This window comes from Sprattus sprattus (genome assembly GCF_963457725.1).
Source record: "Sprattus sprattus genome assembly, chromosome: 7".
Taxonomy (NCBI): Eukaryota; Metazoa; Chordata; class Actinopteri; order Clupeiformes; family Clupeidae; genus Sprattus; species Sprattus sprattus.
In genome coordinates, this window is record NC_137926.1 from 26,754,414 (window position 1) to 26,776,604 (window position 22,191).

Sequence of the window (22,191 nt, forward strand, 5' to 3'; positions counted from 1 at the left end):
ATGTTTTCCTAAATCCACCAAAGTGGAGTTCAGAAGAAAGTCCTTCTTAAATTCTTCTCAACTGCGTTCGAGAATATCCTTCACCAATGAAATCCCACAATACAAAGTCTGAAATTAGGCATAAAAGACAATGTTCACCCTCTTTATGTTAAGAAGTCTTCTGGCTGATTGATATGCATACACCTGCTGGCAGAGGACAAAACATAGCTGGGGTGTGAAACCTACGACAAAGCATTCCCGCACAGCAGTCAGAGAGATGCCTGTTGGCTACACTGCCTTGGTTACTGTCACCTAAGAGACTGAAAGCTGATTGACACACTTTCTTCATCAAGGCAGCAACCCACATAGACTACCCTGTGCAGGAAAGGGTAATCAAGACATCTTTTAAATACGGTCATTTCTAAAATATATTATACATTAATTAAATTACATAGGAAGTTCATGTTGAAGGAATCACAATGTACCAGTGCAAAAAGAACATTTGGGCTATGGCCTTTCATACCCATTCTGGGGTGGTAAATAGACGAATGTGTGAATTTGAGACCTGCTAGAAAAGACCTCAAAAGACAATATTGTCAAATTCAGGTATGTATTCATCCAAACAGTTAAATAAATCCAAAATATACTCAATCGGATTAAAAAATATATATATGCACAAATATGACACAAAAGAGAAAGTGACATTTATCACTCCTAAACCAACACAACTAGCTATGACTAAGTTACTTCTGAATCCATTACAATCCGTATTCACTGGTAGCTCTCCATTGTTAGCCAATGCACCATTAATCAGATATTGGCATTTGTTTAGCCTTCCAATGCCCTTCACTGTGTGAGGTCTCTCTTTATGAGTAAACGTGTGTCTAATAGGACCTGCCTGGATGTCAAATATGAATTACTAAAAAGCAAGGTTTAAAAAGACATATTCACTGGTTTAACTCATATAATTCATGGATGTAGCCCTAACAAACTAAAGCTATGAACTTCCATGACAAAAATGAATAAAGAGCTTTTTGTTTCAGATGACTCAAACTATATGTGACCTGTGATACTAATTTTGAAAACATGTCTCCCCAGGGTACTGCTGCCTACCCACCCCTTCGACTACTGAGCTTGGTGTGGGTGGCCGTGTCAGAATTCATTCCTATATTTGGACGATCTGTGGACAGACACAAAACAACTGTCCTTCAATGACCAGTGAGCCTGAGACAGGGACGGCTCCTTAAAAGTGCAAAACATCCTTTTCATGACAAAAAGGTTTGTATATCCTCTATATCAATGTACATTAGAAGTACAGCGTCTGTTCATTCTCTACATCTATATTTATTGTGGTGTTGTACATTTTTCTCAGTAAACAGTAACATGTTTTATAGCAACAGTAAAATGCAGTAAAATATGTCAAATAGAAACACAGAGTGTTCAGTTCAGAACTATTTCATCCGACATTCAGAATTCATTTTAGAAAGCCTAGACATTTTTACAATCACATATTGCACATTTAAAATATAAATATAGTAGGAAAGGAATATAGGAAAAAAACAGTAATACAAATGCTTTAGAGGCCGGAAAACCTCTCAACAATTTCTCATCTAAAATGATATGTCTGAAGACTCTCTAGTGGGTGTATTCAGTTCAGCAAATGCATTAGCTTTGCAGTTACTAAGCTACCCCACCAAGTTAATGTTTCAGCTAAATCCATTACAGCCCATGATGGCCTGGGGTGCCAGAGGAAGCTTCTGTCCAGGCCACTTCCTTGCAGCCACTCCCTCCTGAAGCATCTGCTGATGAATGGAAGTCCATCTTGCCTTCTCTGATAGCATTACTTTAAATGTCTTGAGAAGCCTAATCTAATTCTAGCCAATTTAAGCCTAGTAGCACCACTAGCTATGCAAAAGAGCACTGCCCTAAAGCGCAAGAGTTGCCTTCTGAAATGGTCTTGCTTCCCTCACGGTGCACTACAGATTTTAAGCCTGGGAAAATAAACAAACATCCCCCCACCCATTAACAACAGAACATTGTAGATACTCCTTGCAAATTACAGCCAATTAACTTTAGAGTGCTGACTGTTCCTCTTAGCTGTTATTAAGTGCACTTTACTTTCCCTTGGCTGTTTTCAGAAAAGAAGCAAAAGAAAGTGTGTCAGAGAGGCAAGCATAGAACATGATGAACGCAGCGAACTGACTGACTACAACAACTCCTGCTGATCTTGTGCAGGCACAGCGAGTGTGTATATCTTGGCAAGGGCTGAGAGAAAGACCGATGACATGCAGATATCCCAAGGGATTCTTGTTACCAATCACCTGCACATGCACATGTGAATGGGGTCACAGCCGCATAGAGTCTACAAAGTCCGACGCATTGGTCTGATTGACTGATGAGGTGCTACAACAGGAGGTCAACGGTTAATGCAGAGATGTGTTGCCATTGTTCCCAACTGTCCAGGCAGGGACTCGATTCTGAGAAGAGGATGAGTATACACCATCTGCAGAGAAACAACTTAATTTCTCTGGTACCTTTTCATGGGGGAATCCGGTTTACTCAAGTGTGTCTAGAACTAAACTAACAAAGTGAACCAAGACAAATGTTTAGGGGACTAGAGTGCTTATAGAGTGAATCTTTAGATACCTTGCCCTGTTCCCATTGTTTTGACCGCTTTGACAGGCTGCTCCTCCAGACAAACATACTCTTCAGACAACATCTATTTGCGCACCGTATTCTCATCAGCTTGTGAGACACATGAGAGAAAAAAGCAAATCAGTTTAGAAGTGCTACCGGTAAGAAAGAAAAAAAAAACATATCTGATGTGTTTTCTCAGTTTACCTGCCCGCGAGCTGGCTGCTTCAGAGTGGGGCATGTGAAATGAAGCCTGATGTGTTTATCAGAGTTCTCACCCAGGAAGATCACAGGTTTCCCCTGCACCTGTCGCTGTACACAATTTCATGGTCTGTCACAAAAGCTTATCCGGAGTGACGGACCAGAACTGTGTGGAGTGCCCAGCTGTGCATCTCCTCTGAAGCCGCCCACCCCCCCACCCCCCCACCCCCGTTTGCTAACCCTCATCGCTTGCCTGCTCCCTCAGGGTGGCTTTACATGACAACGCTCCCGGGTGAAAACGACAAAATATTTTATCAGATGTGCCTTTCGTTTAGACGGCGACAGCGTTTTTGGGGCTTGAAAACGCAAAGAAATGAACCCACCCTCCAGAGTGGAAATCTTAAAAACGCTCCACCGTCACGTTCCCGTCTAAAGGGTTGAAAACGCAAAAGTGTGCTCTGAGCTGCTCACGCTGGCTATCCTTGCCTACGCGTTGACGTCATACCCATGTGCAGTACATCCAAACACCAACAAACGTCAGATTCAACATTATTTTAATGGCCACACATACAGGAAATTAACATGTCGGATTGCTGCCATGCTTTGGTTTTCCGAATTTCGATTTCGCGCTAAGGAGAGAAGTAGAAGGACGTTTCAACGCATGCGCGCGCTCTTGGTGTTGTTGTATGACAGTGCTTCACAGTACCACCTAGCCACCTGGCATGCATACTACATCAAGTTTCACACATTTTTGAGTCCCCGTGTGCATGCAGATTTCCACCCAAAGTCGCTCGTCTAAACGCGAAATAAAAAGTGGGAACGCAACGCCACTTTTGCGGTTTGTGTTCAGATCGTTGTCGTGTAAAGCTAGCCTCAGTCTCAATGAACAGGGGTCAACTGGGATGGGATTATTTGTGGTAGCTCCCTACAAATTCCAACTAGGTAAAAAAAGTTTTTGATCTGTTCATGTAGTATGACTGATTTGGGACTGATTTTCTTCGTATTCACAAAGCATCTTAAGGCTGAATGCTCCTACCCGCCGATTTAAGAGAAACTCCTTTATATAATGGGCATGGGAGTCTAAAATTGGGAACTTCTTGCTTAGAGTAATTCACAAAATCCCTTAGCGCTAAAAGTCAGGGAGAATGAAGACAGTCGAGAGGACTCCTCACCAAGACAAATTCCCAAAGGAATAGAAAACAGCAGTTTCTATCATTTCATGTTACAATGTTTTTGAATACAGATGCAGAATTACTGAAGAGATATAATCTTAATCCCAAGGGAATATTTATAGAGCTTGTAAGGAATGCAATACGTCACCAACCAACCGAAACAACCCAATCAGTGTCATACTGGAATCGAATGTAAGGTTTTATTGCACAAATGCATTTTGAAAACTGTGCGAAAAGTCTGACTGTCTCTGTGGACATTTCAAATATTTATTTACTAAATTATTTATCGTTCTTTGTGGTATGCTATGAAGCATACTGTAGCTATTACATCATTGCAGCCGTGACTTGCAAGTGCGACAATGTCTATGCAGCACCTGATCTCTATTTTAAAGGCTACGTGGCCATATTTGTGAATTAATAAGCAATCTACAACTTATTAGTGATATTAGCAGCAAATGCAGTAGGTAACACTGAATATTGAAAAGATGTAGACCTACATATTACAACATATGTGGGTCAGCATATTACAGAGTATGGAAAAATGTATGTACATAAGACATGCAATGCAGCTATAAACACACATAATAAAAGGAGTAAAGAGGAAAGGAATAGTGTTTTTTATATGTATGATGTTTGTTATTTCAATTAAAACAACTCTTGCATAAATGTCCTTTTCCTGTCGAGGGCATCCCAAAGTTTGCTGCTGTATCCCCCCCTCCCCCTTCATTAGAAGTGGCCTCCCGGAGCTGCAAGTGTGACTGAACAGAGTGCTGTCGGGATGGAGTGGGAGTGGGGAGGATCCTGTTTGGAAAAAGCCCTCTCTATTAGCATAGGAGTTCATGCTTTTCCTTAGTAAAAGTAAAAGTTTGTCTGGGCTGCTTTGTGATTAGGATTTATGGGATAACTTTTAATCAGAAGTGGTTAATGCGACTAAGGAGTACTCTAGTAAGGTAAATTGCTTTGTGAATACGCCCAGGAATAAGGAAAATGTATATCAGTCTAAATCTGACTGTGTCTGAGAATGCAACAGCACAACTGCATCGCTTTCCTAGAGTGGATGTAGTTTTCTGCTGTGTATTCATCTCTATGTGAAAAACATGACGCACAACATAGACCCAGATTAATACAAAACAGTTCTGACTCACTTTTTCCCCCACTCTCCTAGGTGGGACTCTGGAGGCTGATTAAGTAATTGAGAAGGATGAAACAAGCCACAGAGAGAATAGACAGAGCTTTTGCCATAGACTTGGTGTAGCCTCACAACAGAGTATGAAAATTCATTAAATATCACAGCTGGAGCAAACGCATCAATGGCAGCGGCTTAAAACATTCTTACTTTCACACTCCAGAACCCTAAAAACTTCTTTACTTTACTTTTCCTCCGAGCATCCCTGCTCCTCAGCTCAAAGGCTAAGTGCTCAAGCGTCTGTCTTTGTGAATGTCACGTCCAACACGTCAACTCTCCTCCACTGCTTTTTAACTCCCACTCCTCCATATCTCTCTGCAGAGACATCTACTCCTGTTCAGCTGTGCAAGGCCAATGCCCCCACTGCCTCTCCAGGGGTCCTGTGCTCCCTGAACAAGTCCCTGCTGACGCAGGACAAAACAAGAGCAAGACATAAAAGCTAATGAGCTAACTGTGAACAGTGTGTGGGCACCTTAGCAACATCTCCAATGTAGTGAAACATTAGGTTGGAGACCAAAGAAAAGAGATTAAGGCTGAACGATTAATTGCATTTGCGATATAATCGGGATATGATTATAGACGAGGTCTAAAAGATTTGAAAATAAATTAAATTGTTAAGATGGTAATTTTGCACACAGTGTTTTAAAAGTGCATGCCTTGTGTTTATACTTACAATGACTTTGTTTAAATGACTTAAATGCACAGTGGCAAAGCCACCGATTTGTTGTTCTTGTTTCTGTAATGAGCAGTTAAATATAAATGTAAAATGGGGGAAAGAATATTTGACACTAAATGTATCTAATATTGTGTTGGTCATATTTAAATCATTCATAACGTTTTGTTGGGGGGAAAAAAAGAGGATAAAATAAAAAAATTGCATATTAAATCGTACTTGCAATATTGGGGGGAGAAAAATCACAATTAGATTATTTCCCCAAATCGTTCAGCCCTACAAGAGATACAGAATCCGCCATGAGGCTGACACCATGTTGCCACACAGACCGAGAGATATGTCAACTCCTCATCAGAACTTTTATAAAGTCTGTTTAAGGCCAGATTTAGCACTGCAACACATTGTCAAGCACAGCTGAGGCTTCAGAGCAATCCCACAGAAGTGTTTTAAGCGTGACTGGTAGCAGAACATATGTTAGCTTTAAAGGGAGGCGCTCACAGATGTCATGGTGTGACGCAACAGCACCACAGGAATGTGCAACACTGAATTGCATCACTTGCACAACCTTGGATGCATTACTCATCAGGGTGTTAATAAGATACGCTGTCTGATTAATACCTACAGGGAGCAGGGCATTCAAAAGTGTGAATAAAAAAAAGAAATCTCTGATGATCTAAATGTGGATATGAGTAATAAGAACACTGTATTCATTTGCATAGCAAACGACAAGATTACACAAGAGCACGGTTAATGTTCTCTCTAATTAAATTCTAGATGAGGATTTAGACGGGTATTTTCCTTTGAGATTACTGATGACGACTATCGGATAATGACAGAACCACAATGAATGACAGCTTCCCTGTGGCCATAGGGCAAACCTTTGAAGGGAATACGCTGGAGTAGACATATTTTGCCCCCCCGAGTCAGTCTGGGATGTGTAATGTCACAGGAGCTGGTGCTGTTACAGCCAGAGCATGCCAGAGTGCATATTTGAACAGTAGAGGCATTCAGAGAAGGGACTGCGCTTCTATTGATGAAATATTAAGGCTTGTGAAGGAGACAATGAAAAAGAAGTTCTTACATTCAAAGACTCTCTCTTCATTAGAGCCTATGAACTATGAGTCTACCTGGTTTCAGCCTAGTCTAATCTAGTCATAAAGGAAGTATGGTTGCAGCTTTCTGAGAGCTCATTGAGCTACTGTTCATAGTGTGCCAAGCCTAGGAGTGACAAAGACACAAAGATGTAATAACCTAAGGCTGAAATCCATGTAAGGCTTGTCATGTAGAACTTCCTCAACATTCCAGACCAATTCCCTAAAGCCTCAAAAATGTATTTGACACATGTGTTACTTCCCTTCAGATTATCCACATTCATCTAATCTAATCTCACATACCATGACAAAAATCACATATTTAAACAAACGGTCACAGAACGTGTGTGAGTGCATGGGTGTGTGTGAGCACATGCGTGTGTAAGTGCATGTGTGTGTGTGTGTGAGTGCATGCGTGTGTATGTGTGTGTGTGTGTGTGTGTGTGAGTGCATGCGTGTGCGTGTTTGTGTGTGTGTGTGTATGCGTTTGTGTATGCGTGTGTGAATGCGTGTGTGTATGCATGTCTATGGGGGCTGACAGAGTAGGTGGCTCAAGCGTTCGATTTAAAAAAAAATGAATCCCTGCCAACCTGTTCCCATGGTTCTCTACCATTCCACCTGGTTGCTAAGCACCCTGATCCAGTAACAGGTGATACTCAATAAAGAGCTCAGTCTGCTTTAGCAAGGCACCGAGCGCTGATTACCTGGTGAAGGCCAGACGCACGTATCCAAGACGCTGACAATATTTTGATTCGGAGGACTTGTCTTTCATAGTCTAATATGCTCCCCTCTATCCTTTGTCACATACAGTTTAGCTTTCCTTTATCATAGCCTAATAGGCTGTATATCCTTTGTAAAAAGTACATACAGTTTAGCTTTCCTTTATCAAGACAGAGCTGTAAACAAAACAATGTTATAAAACAATGCCCAGTAGTTGTGGTATACCAGTAAATCATGTTTAAATCCTACAGTGTACTTGAAGAGAGGCTTCTTCTCTCTTGAAAACCACCTTTACTCCAACAAATTGTACTGAAGCACTTACAATTACTTTATAAAACAATGCCCAGCTCATTTGTCTGCCCTGACTGCTGACGGATGTGTTTATTGTGTCATCATTTTCCTTTTCCTGAAGGTCTTGAGCGTACTGAATAATAAATGTGCTTTCAAAAGCCACTGCAAAAACGATTGCCATGCCTTAACTACTCACCAACATAGTTTCATACAAAATGTCAATAATATAGTGTAATATTGTGGACTTGTTTTTAAACAGTAATATATATATACTGTATGTATAGATAACATTAATGTATACACTGAAAATATTAAAAAAAAAATTGTCACGTAGACTGCCATTACTGAACATATCCAATCAATAAAAGCACACAGAAGAACAATTTCTGCTTGGGATGTGTGCACATGTATCGTGGATTAACAAAATAGACAAAAAGTGAAAAATTAAAAAAGTAAATCAGTGTTAACTTGATTCTGCCTGAAAGAAAGCAATTGCCTCAAGCTTCGCTTTTGCAATTTACAGTACCTCTTACACCTGATGGATAAAAGTTTCCTTTCTTTCCATTACAGCCTGTCCCAAAGATATCAGCACCCAGAAAAAGGTTCTCAACATAATTGTAAGCCTGTCTTCTCCGGTAAACCACAGAGGAAATGCAGGGAGGTAGCCAAAAGGATTACTGCCAAGTAACCTCATTTGAACTGACTATCTATGAACGTGTTCCAGAGGTATTGTTATATAAGTGTTCCAACCATGTATGTATATTTTGTATAGAAGTGTTTACTTACCATATTATTGACAGAATTAATCATTTAACTACTGAATAACCAGAATTCCTAAAAGTAACTATAAAAGGGAAAAGTGACCACACTTGGCTATTTCCTTCAACAGAATTTACACGAGGCTGCTCTCTTAATACAATTCTTAACATTTCCCCCTTGGTACTGCGTGTATAATTCCATTCCATTTGAGAGGGACCATGGTCTTCCCAGCATCCTCAGCCAAACAAAGAGCCATTGATACTTGTGCAAGAGAAAGATCATATGAAACATGTCATATACAGGACAGCACAGACCATATAATTGCTGTGATGTGCAGTTACCAGAGTAACACTGACTTTAACATAAAGCCTGCGGAGGACATGGAGAATGGTAAGTATCAACGGGCAGCATTCTGTTCACTGGTGTGATTCTATTCCATAGTGACGGTTTAATGATTGCAGTTCTGTCCCTTACTACACCGGCAGCAAAAGCACGTTGTCCCTCTGGTGCCCATTAACACGGCAGGAAGATTACGTGTGGTTAGCATGGTTACAAGGCTTGTGGTTCCTTTCAACTGTCACCAAACAAACCATCAAACAAATCAGACCTGTGTGCTATCCGAGACAAACAGGATATTTCTGTTTCGTAAGACAAGCATTTTGACAACAACAGGAGTGGCTTAAATTACAGTGAGAAAGCCAGTTTGGACAGGAAAAAGAGCCACTTACTCAGGAGCTGCCTGTCAGAAGCAAAAGCTCTGGTATCAGGAGATCCAATCCTCCCACTTGAGACTGCTTTGTAAAAAGCCAAGAAATTGGATTTTTACTTGACAGCTTCTAGACAGCCAATCTATTCCCTTCCTTCTTTATTTTCATCACACGCATGTATAAATGCACAAACGCACACCCACAAAAGATTATTCCAGAGAATCCTCAAAAACATATTGTTCTTTTTGATAGGTATGGTCTGCAGGCCGCCCTGATCGAGATACCCAAATGATGTAGCCGTAGTTAGCACACTGTTGCCTACATTTACATTTATTTGGCTGCATTTCACTTGATTGTGTCACCGAAGGAGAGGAAAATGAGCAGTGCCTGAGGGCAACACTAATGGGAGTATCATGCTGTTTTTAGCCTAAACATTCAGAAAGTTAGCTTTGGAAGTAGGCTTTAAAAAAGATGAATGTCTACGTAGAGAAGGCAACTTTTTGAATTCCGCTGAGATAAATAGTTAACTTCCTTGCCAGAAGTCTATAAGATTTGGCGTCTGTGTGTTCGGAGTGTGGGGGATCTGATGGACTAAAAAAAAATAAGAACTACATATGGATGATGCCATAAACATTGATACTAAACCATGTGATGAGTGGGAAATGACCCAGTGTTCAAGACAGCATTGCCATGGGCATATTGGTACAGTAAGATGTCAGTAGTCCTCGAGAAAGCATAAAGACTGTTTCACAGATTGTGACCAATGCATTACACAATCAGCACTGGCTAAACATGCTAAGCAAGTTGAAGTCTGGAGTTCTGAATCACAAAAATATGACTATACTCCTTATCTCTATGACAAAGGCAGGAAACTGGCCACAGTGCACACATTCCTTTGAACATACAGGGAGGAAGACCATCCCATCGTTTAGGAGTAAACAAGTCCTGTGAGAGTGTTAAGCTACTTTATCCTTTGAAGTTCTAGTCTTATTTTGCCATTAGCTATTCCAAAGGAAACCAGTAACTTGTTATCATGGCAAGGTTTACTTTGATGCTTCCCTGCACTTGCCAGATGTCTTCAATGCATGTCTTATATGCCTAGAATATCTTGAGGTTACACTTTAAAGTAAATCATAGGGATTGGCCTTTTATCAGCCTGAAGGTGCATTGGGTGGAGTTTTGTTTGAGAAAAACAAGGATTACCCTGGATATCAATGTAATGATACAATGGACTATAGACTGCTCCATTGGGACAAAGCCGATTGATAAAAAGTATCTGTGTGAAAAAGTAGTAGGCCATGACGTGAATTTCAATAAAGGTACTGCTTCAAACTGTACAGTGTTAAGTGTAGTGGGAGATCGCAAAAAAAATCAAAGAAAAATGCAGATTGGGCAGGTGTTGTTGATACGAACAAATCATGCGTTGTCCTCCACTAAAACCAGCATGAAAGAAGCATCTGTACTCACACAGATGGAGAAACATGACACTATGTCATAAAGCTGTGACACAATGTGTTACTGTGAACCGCCCATCAACACACTGAGCAAGTCTCATTTGCTCCAGGCTAGCAACTTTCTTGTTATTTGTTCCAGCAACGTTCACTTTTTGACCTCTTCCAAAACAGGAGATACTTGGAGCTAGTTGGGTGCAGCTAAGCACTCCACCAGGAGTAATACAATTGTGCTCTCACCACCAAAGTCTTTATACTGAACAACTACAATGTGGCATGTTCACAGTACCATGGAGAAGTCATTGAGTGTGCCTAAAACAGTGGGTGTGCCTCTAAAGAGGTTACCACCCCTGTAAACTCTCCACCACTCTCCTTGCCTTTCCTTCGTCCAAAAGAAAATAAGATAATCTTCATAAAAATTCCACAAATGAAATGGCAAACTGGGCACATTACTTTGAAATGAAAAGCAGAAGCAAGCGCCAAAACCTTAATGACTTCCCTTGCATAGCTCACCTAGGAATAGCAAATGTCATGAAACAAAGCTTTATTTAGTGGATTTCCATATGTGAACCTCCGATTTCAAAACTGCTTTCAGAGCTCAAGGCCCAAGAGTAAAATAGGAATTGCATTCCAGTGCCTTTTCACACTGTGCAACTTCATTACTTACGTGATCAAATTTGAGTCCTCAGTCTTGAGGGAGTGGGGTCAAGGCCTGGCACCTGACCCTAGCTACTGATGCACCCTTCTCAAGCAAGAAGATGGAATGGGTCCCTTTCTGAGGCAGGCTGTGTAGGTAAAACACAGAGAATCCAAAAGTCAGAGGCCAGATGTATTTAGAATGTAGTAGGCTACAAAATATCTAGTCATTTAGACATAGGCCTACTGCCTCGGAAAAGGAGACAGGTTAGGTAATGTGGATCTTTCATTTTTTTTTAAAACAGCTACTTAATCAAATGTTTAAAGGTCAAATAAAGTACAAGTACAAGTACAAGTTTGTGTATTTATGAATGAAAAAAAACACGAAGGGCAAGATGAATCATGATGTGAATGAACATAAATTTTATAATTGAACTGTTATCTTTTGAATCTTAATTTAATCTAATTGTAAGGCCAGTGAAGATTCACACCACAACATGACGGGCACAGAAAGTTGCAAAAACAAGACACCAAAAAGGAATATTAACGTTTAGCCCTGACGGCAAGAAGCATGCAAACATATGACAAACTAGACCCTTGACTCCTAGACGTCACTGTACCCAAGGAATTGACCCCTTCAAAGTTCAAAGTTCAAAGATCAAAGTACTTTATTTGTCATTGTCACAAAAACAACGAGACAGGAGAGGCAGCAACAGACAGCTAAAAACTTAAGTTGCTGTGGACATTAACTGCTTAAAGAAAGGGCATATCCGGGTCTAAAGAACTTCACAGCTGAGTGGAAACCCAACAAAAACATGGGCAGTCTGTTGTGAGAAAACACAAGCCATAACAACACGACCCATTTGTCTGAATGACAGATGGCTAGCTTCACCACAAAAACTTCCATAACAGAAGAATTTGCGGCATCCACTGCCCTGTTGGCAGCTGTGAGGGAGGTTGCAAGCTAGGCTACTTCTCCTACCAAAAGCACTAAAAAGCTCTCCAATAGCTCTGGGGGTAAAACAGTTAAATGTGTATTTTTTTTAACTTTCATCAATACTTGAGTAGACCCTCTCTGTAAGTCTGACAAAGGAGGCAATTTCAGACAATGCCCTGCCCTGTCTGACAGTGATCCTGTTGAGGTAAAATTCATGGGAGGATACCTAGCCTGAAAATGTCCTCATAACTCCACAGGTGTTGTTTTCAGCACAGCAAGAAGGGAAGAAGCACATTCTCACAAAGTGGGAAATTGTAGCCCTTTTGGGAGAGGTTTGGCACTTGCAAAGTGTATTAGGGAAAAACTGAACCAAAAGCTCATTCGACATAAAGACTACTTGTGTTTGTTCCATCTACAGCCTAGTCTGCTGACCTTAAGTGAAATAAACACTCCTGAAATGTAGCAGGGCAACTTCTCTGGCCTGCGTTTCCCCAAAGCGCCATTGAGCAACCACTGGTGGTAACTGTGGAGAGAGAGAGAGGGTGTTCTAAACAATAGTCTCTCTATCATTTAACTATGATACTTGTTCAACGACATTTTCAGGAAACGCGCCCCTGTTAAGGACAGCAAGGACTGTAAAGGTGTCAGGGATGCAGCAGTCAGTTCTCTACTTGTGGTGCTTCAGCTATGAGCAAAGTGCATGGCCGTGTTCATATAACAAGTCGAGCTCCACAGTAGCAGAATCAATGGAAACCCAAGCAGTAAGGGCAGCAGGAAGATCAAGTCACTGTGTCCACAACAAATCCCCAAGGAACAGCACCTCGGGCATCTAACATTGAGATCACTGGGAAAGTCGGAGTCCGTGATTCAGTTTTGGTTTCACGGAAGGTTGTTGATATTTGAGCTCCTTTTTGCTCCTCCCCCTGGCAATGTCCTGAACGCAAACGAACGTGTGGGGGCTCAACTACAATAATCTGATTTATCTCAATGAGGGAAAAAAACTAATGGCTAGTCCTCAATGCTGTTTTGGCATCACAAAAGGTTGTTGATATTTGAGCCCAACAGCCACAGCATCAAATTAGACGCTCCCTTCCATGCACCTGAAGCTTTGTGTTGATTGGCTCGGCCCGAAGCACAATGTTTGTTTCCCATTTACAGAGCCAAGACACGACAATCTGAACTTTTTGGAGAGCGAATACTAAAGGGACAGCCAGAACACCGTGAGAAGCAATTGCTGATTTTCCGCAATTGCAAAAAGTGTATGGGATTAGAATCCAGGACCTCGCCTTTAATGAGAGTACTATGAGTTCAGACCATTATTGATCCAGTCAGGCTGTGTCATTTACCTTCAGTAAAATGAATTCCATCGTGCAGACAGATTTAGAGAATTAAGCAAATGGGGCCACTCCTCTAGGGCTTTGTGCTTTGGCACACAATAAGTCTGGCAATTTTGGCAAGTCACTGCAGTTACAAACACTGCATCTGGTAAGTGCGCGATTCCTCTGTTGACACATGCTTTAGTCATCGGCCTTGATAACTGACTAGATCTAAAGGTCACTCAGCGAAGAAATCATGCAGGCTCTACAATGTCCACAACACGATTAGAAGAAACGATTTGAATTGCACCAATCCGACTAGGTACTGAAATTCGTTTTCTACTGAACTTGGATTAACAAGGGAAATCGTGTAACGGTTAAATTGAGGACAGAAAGCGGGTCACCATCTGCTTGTGTGACCAACAGACCCAAGCTCTCTCTAGACCTCTAGGACATCTGAGGACCTTGCTGACTTTTGAGTCATTGCCATACATATACCTTTACTGAATGGCTATCCAACCTACTGATGTACAGGGGCAGTGTTTGCATATGAACTCTACCTCATGAAATATGTAGGGCATTTTCATGTACATCTATTGATCAGGGATTCCAAACCCATGGTATGGAAAACATTACAGACATCTATGAGAGTCTATGAGACAAAATCTATGTGGGATGACTGGAATAAAAAAACAGAACATATCTCACATAGAGAAATCAGGAACCATAAATAAGACTATATAATACACTCTAATAGCTGACCAAGGCATTAACACCATATTTTGCAAATCAACGAATAAAGGGCAGCTTCACAGTCATCATAGTGTTTAGGTGGGTGTGAATCTCTTGCTCCTAAGAGTCCTCCTTAAGTCCTCCAACAACATCTCTCCTTGCTTCTTCCCACGCAAACATCAGAATGGCAAACTGATCAACAAATAGTCCAAACCATCATGTGACATGAGCCAAATTTAGAATTCTTTCAGACAGTCCTCAGTAGGTTGGATAAAAGGGAATGACTGCCCACACAGCGATGGAACTGACCTGCACTATGCCCCCAAACCTACACTTGTCTTGTCACCGTCAGAACCTAGCTCTTAAGTGGAGATGTTTCTTTTTTTCCCCCTTTTATTTCCATGGTAACTTAGGACCAAAAAAGAGAGAGAGAGAGATACCTTCCACCACTCCTTACTAATTAGATGGCCTGGACATGATGTGCTGATTCTAGATCAGCTGGTGATCAGTAATCTGGGCCACACAATGGCAATTATGTGTTGATTGCAAATAAGCCAGGATTGGCATCGACAGAAGGGCAAGCACACTGGGAGACCAGACTTGTAGGCTCTATAAGGGAGACAGCTGTAGCTAGGCAGGGGGTTATATATGGGGACGCTCGAGAATGGCAAAGTCCACTCAGTAGATATGACGCCAGCAAACTTGAATATCACCTGGGTGAACAGAATCTATTTGGGGGGAAAAAAACTAATCAATAAAATTCTGAAGAAACCTGGACAGTATTACCCAATATATCTGTGTGTACTATGCATCTCAATTCTTTGCTTAAGTTTCGGAGATGTTTTTATGATGAGGGAGGTAATGAAAGGCATTGTACAGAATTCAGAGTAATATCAGAAAAGGCTGTCTTTCACTGCGCCTTTAAAGACAAATGAATTGTGACACAAGGGAGACTAGTTAATGCCGTGACTCAGGGCTCATTTTACTTTTGATAGCAGGAACTACATGTCTCACATTTAAATATAGTTGCGAGTCCTTTGTTTCTGCTCTCTGCTGTCAACAGAAGCAACATGTAACCCCTGCAACCAAAGTTGTATCTAGTCCACACGAAGATATCACCATCTTGTTGTAACTAGCCACACACTTAAGTGCTTGCTTAAGTAAACATATGAGGGTCAACCTTAATTCAAGATCTTATCAGTAAAGCAAATGCAGGTTTCTTTACCCTATTCAAATTTGGGATTTTAATAATGGTGTAAATGCCAAACACCAACTACTATTATGCCAAGATTGTTTTGGGGTTTCGCAAATAAAACAATTCAAAGACCAGACCTAAACCTAGACAGGTGATGAAGTGAAAGAGATTCCCAACCCATGGTGACACGCTGAGCTTCCCCACAGCTCTCACTACCGGATAATCAAGTTGGAGAGGCTGTCAAGCATTTCAAAGCAAATGGTGACGCCATCTAACAGACCATCTCTGAAGTGCACAATCTTGGACGTGGCTCTGCCCTACCTACCTCCACTTGCAAAATCTGCGCAAATGCAAAACTGAATTCATCCCATACACATTTCCACAACTAAACGAATTTGGCATGCAAAGGCAATCATGGACAAAGACTGCAATAACTGTGCCAGGCATATACTTCAACACAAAAGAGAATGAATCTTGCCCAGTAACATTATACTACTGGATTACATTACATGCCTACCAGCAGGGGAATGGTGAGAATAACAATATAACTAACCCACAGCTGGGGAAAGGACCTGAAAAGCCTGGAATTTCCAAAACATACACCTTAGAATCACAGATTAAGTTGGGATGGGGGGCCCATACAAAGCAACCTACTCAAAGCCTATTCAAACCTACTCAAATTTCTGTCACAGCACTATACTTGTCACATAATTTGAACAGGTCTGTGTTTGAAAAATCACATAAACCTTTCTGTGGCAGCTCTAAAGATAAGGTAGGTAAGCATGGTAGTGTTAACTATTCATGTTGCAGACATTTAATTTCCTAAAACGGTGACAAAGTGGCCCATAAGGATAAGGCTATTGGAGTTGACTCGTGCTTGCTGAGGCGTGAGGGGGCATGATGACATGTCAGTAACTTACATTTCCGTCAACACAAAAATGCCCTTTTGGCTGTTTTGAGATGTCTTGACATTCTTACCGAGACGCTTATCGTAAACGTGCACGACCAGAGAGGCTCTAACCAAGCGCATGATGGAGCCACAGTTAGAAAAGCAAGTGCTGTAAGTATTCAAAGCCAGAAGACCATCGTGTAACGTTAAGCTATTTTGACAGAAACATACAGTACAGGAATTTCCTTCACAAATATCAAACCTGATGTCCGAGAATATAACACTGCGCGTTTTACTGCACTTTAAACATTTTCCTAGCAACATTTTTCAGATGTTCGAGTGCATTTCGCAAAATTAAAGTTTTACTTAATGCCCTTAATGTCATTTCTATTTATATAAAATCAACACCAACAACCGGTAAACAAATAAAAAGAACTGTGATGTGTTCAATAGTTTAAAGTCCATTCCATCACACGCATCATCAACTCACGCGCCAAAGCTAAATTATTCCCCGCAATTGTCTTTTGAATCATTTATGCGCTTCATGTTTCCGCAATGAATCCGACACACAAATGCTTTACGTATTTTTACAAGTCGTGTAATTTTCAGAGAATGGTTTAAGGCATTTATCATTTCACAACATGTCAGACGAAACACTTACAAGAAGACAACAGGAAACACTCCTCAAACTATTTATACATGTGTAGATGTTTAAGGTGTAAGCGAGGTTGGAAAGGGTGGCTTACTTACTGTGAGACAACCGTCAAAATTTCTCCAAGCTTTCGTTTTCCCCCCCTTATTGTCGACTGTCGCGGATGTGTTTCCCTCAAACATTTACATCCCCGTGCTCTTTGGGTTTGCAAACATCCTAGAATCCGACAGATCTATAAACTTACCGTAATGTGACAAATAGAGACAATTGACTGCGCGATTTTTTTTTTTTACCGTAAACTTTAGAAAGGTGATACCAACAGGATTTCCTTCGATGCTGATTTTGGGTGTAATACCTTCATATTCGACCGAATAGGGTATGTCGCCCACATTTGAGATAGTACATCAGAGTGAGTAATGTGTTTTTTGAGATATGATCTGCAAAAATCAAACGAAGATTGCTGTTAAAATAACTCTCATTGGTACTGGTAGCTTGTTTTGCCATATGAAATTGTGAATCCAGAATTTCCCTACCATATATATTTTTAGGAACTAGGGATGTAGGATGTAGGGTCACATTAATGTAGTTCATGGCACACTATGCAAGATACAGCTGGGCTGAAGAATATACTGTATATGAACATATGAACATACAAACCTCATGAATTTAGAGGGTCGGAGATTGGTCTGTGGTTTCTGATGCAGTGGAGTCTAGTTTTTCCTTGGAGTACGTTTATGAGTATGCTAGAGGGTTTTGAGGCATAATTAGTCTGTTATTATATATATTCAATAACTAACAGCTCTAGATGTTGTGGATTGGTGAGTGTAAAACCGATGGAACATTCACTGTGTGTGAAATCGACTGCTGAGAATCTTTTTTTTATTATTGTGTGGTGTGAAGAAGTTCTACCGACAGTAACTCTGCTCATAGAGCCAACATTTTATCACTAAAAAATAAAAGTGATAAAATGATTAGCAGTGTTAAACTGCAATGTTGTATTAGAGGATGAGTTGAGCAATCAAATGAGAGGCTGAATTTAGGTTGTCTGGATAATCTACAATCAATCAAGAGAGGTGAGATTAATGTACAGGCTTAATTTCTCCTATAATGTTTTTGAAAGACTTTCACAACGCAGCCAGGTGAATAGACAGCTTTGTGTGTCTCCATATCCTTTAGCCTCATCTACAGTCTCTCTGTTCATTTTAAAATTACAGTTGTGCTTCTCTGTGGGGCCTTGACTTTGCCAGAGATAATCACAAATGCACAACCACAGACCTTTCTGCCAACACCATTCCTTCAGCCTCCCATGCCCTAAGTAACCAATCAGGCACCAGCTCCCCAGCTGTCAGTGCAAGGGGGACATCTCTGCAGCTCCTGAAAAAATACTCACTATCAGATAGAGCTGCATTTCTTTGGCAGTGGAGATTTATGATAAACACAAGCACGGGCAGATGGGTTCAATTCCAGTAGTAGATACCCTTTGCTGTATTTATGAGATCACCTTGAAAAAAGGCTAAATAAAATGTGATTTTTGATTACGTTAGGCAGGATTATGTCTGCACACCGCATCCAACCTAATAATTTTAAACAGGAGCTTACCCATTTCTGTTTCATATTTCAATGTCTTGACACAAGCAGAAGATAGAAGCAGTAGACTGAAGACCAGCAGAATTTGACTGTTGTTTTTCAGACAATGACATTTCCATCATCTATCTTCAACATCACTCTGAGTGAAATATGAAAAACAATTAAGGTGAAATACCGGAGACCAGTTTGGTCACTGTTACAGATGAAAACTCACAGTGTCGGGCACAGCAAAAGACTATTTGAAATCTTACTGAATGAAGTGGCTGCAATTTGAATTGGAAACAAATACGTAATTCTTAATCAGCTTTTTATTTACACATAGACCAAAGTCCCATTATTTCTGGTCATTTAAACCCCCTCACCTCAATTAATAATGCTCAGCCTTGTAAACAGTGGGGGCTTGTAAAAATGGTGAAAGTATTAATTGCTGGTAACATGAGGCACGAGATTACTTGCCTTCTTTGCACGATGCAATAATGTATCAATTTTATGGGTGGAGCCACACATTTAATATCCTGGAGGGTAATATGAAAAAATGAGGAGTTAATTAGGAGTGTACTTATAGCATGTAATATAAAGTGCAAAACCACATCAGTGCTGTAGTTTTGCTGATGATGCCTAATTTCTAGTCAATGCTGGGAATGCATAATTTGAATTCATACAAGAACTATATTAAAGATACGCTAGTGAAGTCAGTCACTCCTGTACCATACATTCCTGCTGTAAATCATTCCTGATGTGATATAACCTCTGGGTGTGGAACGGATTTATCGAGATGGATTCAAATCCTCGACTGTTGCTGAACAAAATCTCTCTCTGCCTTGGCAGCAAACCATGTGAAACCAAAGTTAACTGGTGCAGTGTCCATCTAGCTTAGATTGATGTCAAGTTGTGAATGTATGAATACGCTTTTGGAAAATACCTACCGTTCCAGTATATTGTAAGGAAGGAGGTAGGATGAGGAGTGCTACTGAAGAACAGGTAAATGAAATTGAGGCACATGACATGTGGAGGTCTATAAACTGTACCCAGGGCCCCACGTAGCATGTTATGGAGAAGAAAAATGTTTTCGTTCTGATTATAGGTGCTGTGGGGTGTTGCGTAATAAATGGAGATTAAAGTGCACACTGTTGTGACGGAGGAGCTAAAAAGCGAGAGGGATTTGGAGACCCAGTGGGAAGCAGAGAATAAAGATTAAGGAGGGGGCGGCGAGGGGCCAAGGGGGGGTATAACAAAACTCAGCTGTTGCCTCTAAAGACTTCCTACACATGGGTAAACCTGCCCTTTCTTGTCTAGCAAGAAACAGAGGACAATGACATTCCTTGAGAAAGAGTGAAATGTTCTACAATAGAAAAAAGATGTGAAGGTTATACCAGGGTGGAAACAATACATTATAATCTTTTGGCTGGCTTCTCACTGTCCTATATTTCTCCAGAGTGTTTGTTTCTCCGCAGAAATATATCCTGGCAAAACTTCATGTACCCAAAACAGCTCAAGTAGAAGGCCGTTGTAATCTAAAATGGACACTCTGTTGTGTTTTGGCGACGAGGTAAGAATGAGGGGATTCGTTCCACTGATTAAAAGAACAGAACAGGGACAGACACTAGCCTGTCACAGGCCCTGTTGTCACATAAAAAAAGCTCCCAGTCCTCTTGGCTGTCCTCACAGAAGTGGCTGACAAATCGACCTTCCTTCTGAGAATCAAATTGACAACACTAAGTTGTTGCTGTACTGCCAGGCTCCCCCTGGCCTCCTTGCTGCGCCTTGCTCTACTTGTCCAGAACACACAGGGACCAGTGGCAAGGTTAATCCAATATCTATTAGGTTCCTGTCATCACTGAACAACCTCTGTGTTTTGCTTTCATCAGGCTTGTGTTATTGGCACCCGGCCCTCTCACAAGATGCACTTACTTTTGGCTATTGTGCTGCATTCATCTGCAATGGCTTAATAGACTTATCAGTCGTCCTCCTCCTGTTCCAAGTGGGTCATGTTTTTACACAAAACATTGCTTCTCTGCTGCTTAATTCCAACAATTAGATTATGCTGTTGTTGTTGCTGCTGTTGTTTATTATTATTATTATTATTCAGAATGCACACTTCTTTGCAGTCCTTATATGCTAATAGTGTGTGGCATGCTAATGGAGGGGCTTACGGTGCCCCCTGTGTTTCAGGCAGGTGGAAAAGCAGCCTCCACAGGGACACAGTGGCATATGACATTTTTGTGTGCAAGCATAACTCAATAAGGCTCATGACTCAGTGTCTTGTGGAGCCACAGGGGGAAACAGAAAACAAGGACCCGCATTTGCACTGGCAGCTTAATTAAAAGAGTTGAACCATTCGCTATTTCTGCACAACATCAAAGGTGCACCTAAGCAGCATTGTAATCATTCATGCATTGTTAGCACTGAAACTGAGTCTATGTGCAGCCAATTAGTCACATAGTCAAGGGCTAGCCCAGTGGGAATTTCAACAGGCTGTCAGTGTTTTGTCTGGAACGTTTGGGACACCCGTGCACATTTTCATGATATCATCATATCTGGTGCAAAAGAACTTATAACTTGATTTTATTATCTATTCAACTGACATTCTAGTATCCGTCAGTGTGAACATCAGGGTCACTCATACTCACTGAGCAGTAGCTTAATAGATCAGGGTCACTCATACTCACTGATTCACTCATACTCACTCACTCATTCTCACTGACTCACTCATACTCACTCACTGACTCACTCATACTCACTCACTCATACTCATTGACTCACCCATACTCACTCACTTATACTCACTCACTCATACTCACTGACTCACTCATACTCACTCACTCTTACTTACTCACTCACTCATACTTACTGACTCACTCATACTCACTGACTCACTTATACTCACTGACTCACTCATACTCACTCACTCATTCTCACTGACTCATACTCACTCACTCATACTCACTCACTCATACTTTCTGACTCACTCATACTCCCACACTCATAATTACTCACTCATACTCACTGACTCACCCATACTCACTCACTCACTCATACTCACTCACTCACTGACACATACTCACTCACTCATACTAACTGACTCACTCATACTCACTGACTCATACTCACTGACTCACTCATACTCACTCACTCATACTCACTGACCAGTAGCTTAATAGATCAAATTGTTCTGCTGGTTGTGCTACATGCCAATGGGAATATGAATACTGTTGATATAAAGACTTTATGTTCTCTTTCAGAACCATTCATTAAAAGAAAATGTGTTCAATAAATACGTGAGTATGCACATGTATTATGACTTTGTCATTCCCTATCTACTGTCCTGTCATTGAGGTTCTGCTTTTTGGTGCTCTTGCTCTGGAGGGGCACCGTGATGATTC

At 41.0% G+C, this 22,191-nt stretch overlaps 1 protein-coding gene across 1 annotated transcript in view; it reads right to left on the reverse strand.

The window, feature by feature from the left end:
* LOC308367626 (tumor protein p53-inducible protein 11-like) overlaps nucleotides 1–17,414 on the reverse strand; it is a 36,333-nt gene extending 18,919 nt beyond the window's left edge. Inside the window, exons 1-2 of the mRNA XM_080841597.1 lie at nucleotides 17,320–17,414; nucleotides 11,532–11,649 (exon numbers count right to left, since the gene is read on the reverse strand). The gene's annotated coding sequence lies outside the window, so the exon portion shown is untranslated. The remainder of the gene's footprint in view (nucleotides 1–11,531; nucleotides 11,650–17,319) is intronic.
* Between the last annotated feature and the right edge of the window lie 4,777 nt (nucleotides 17,415–22,191).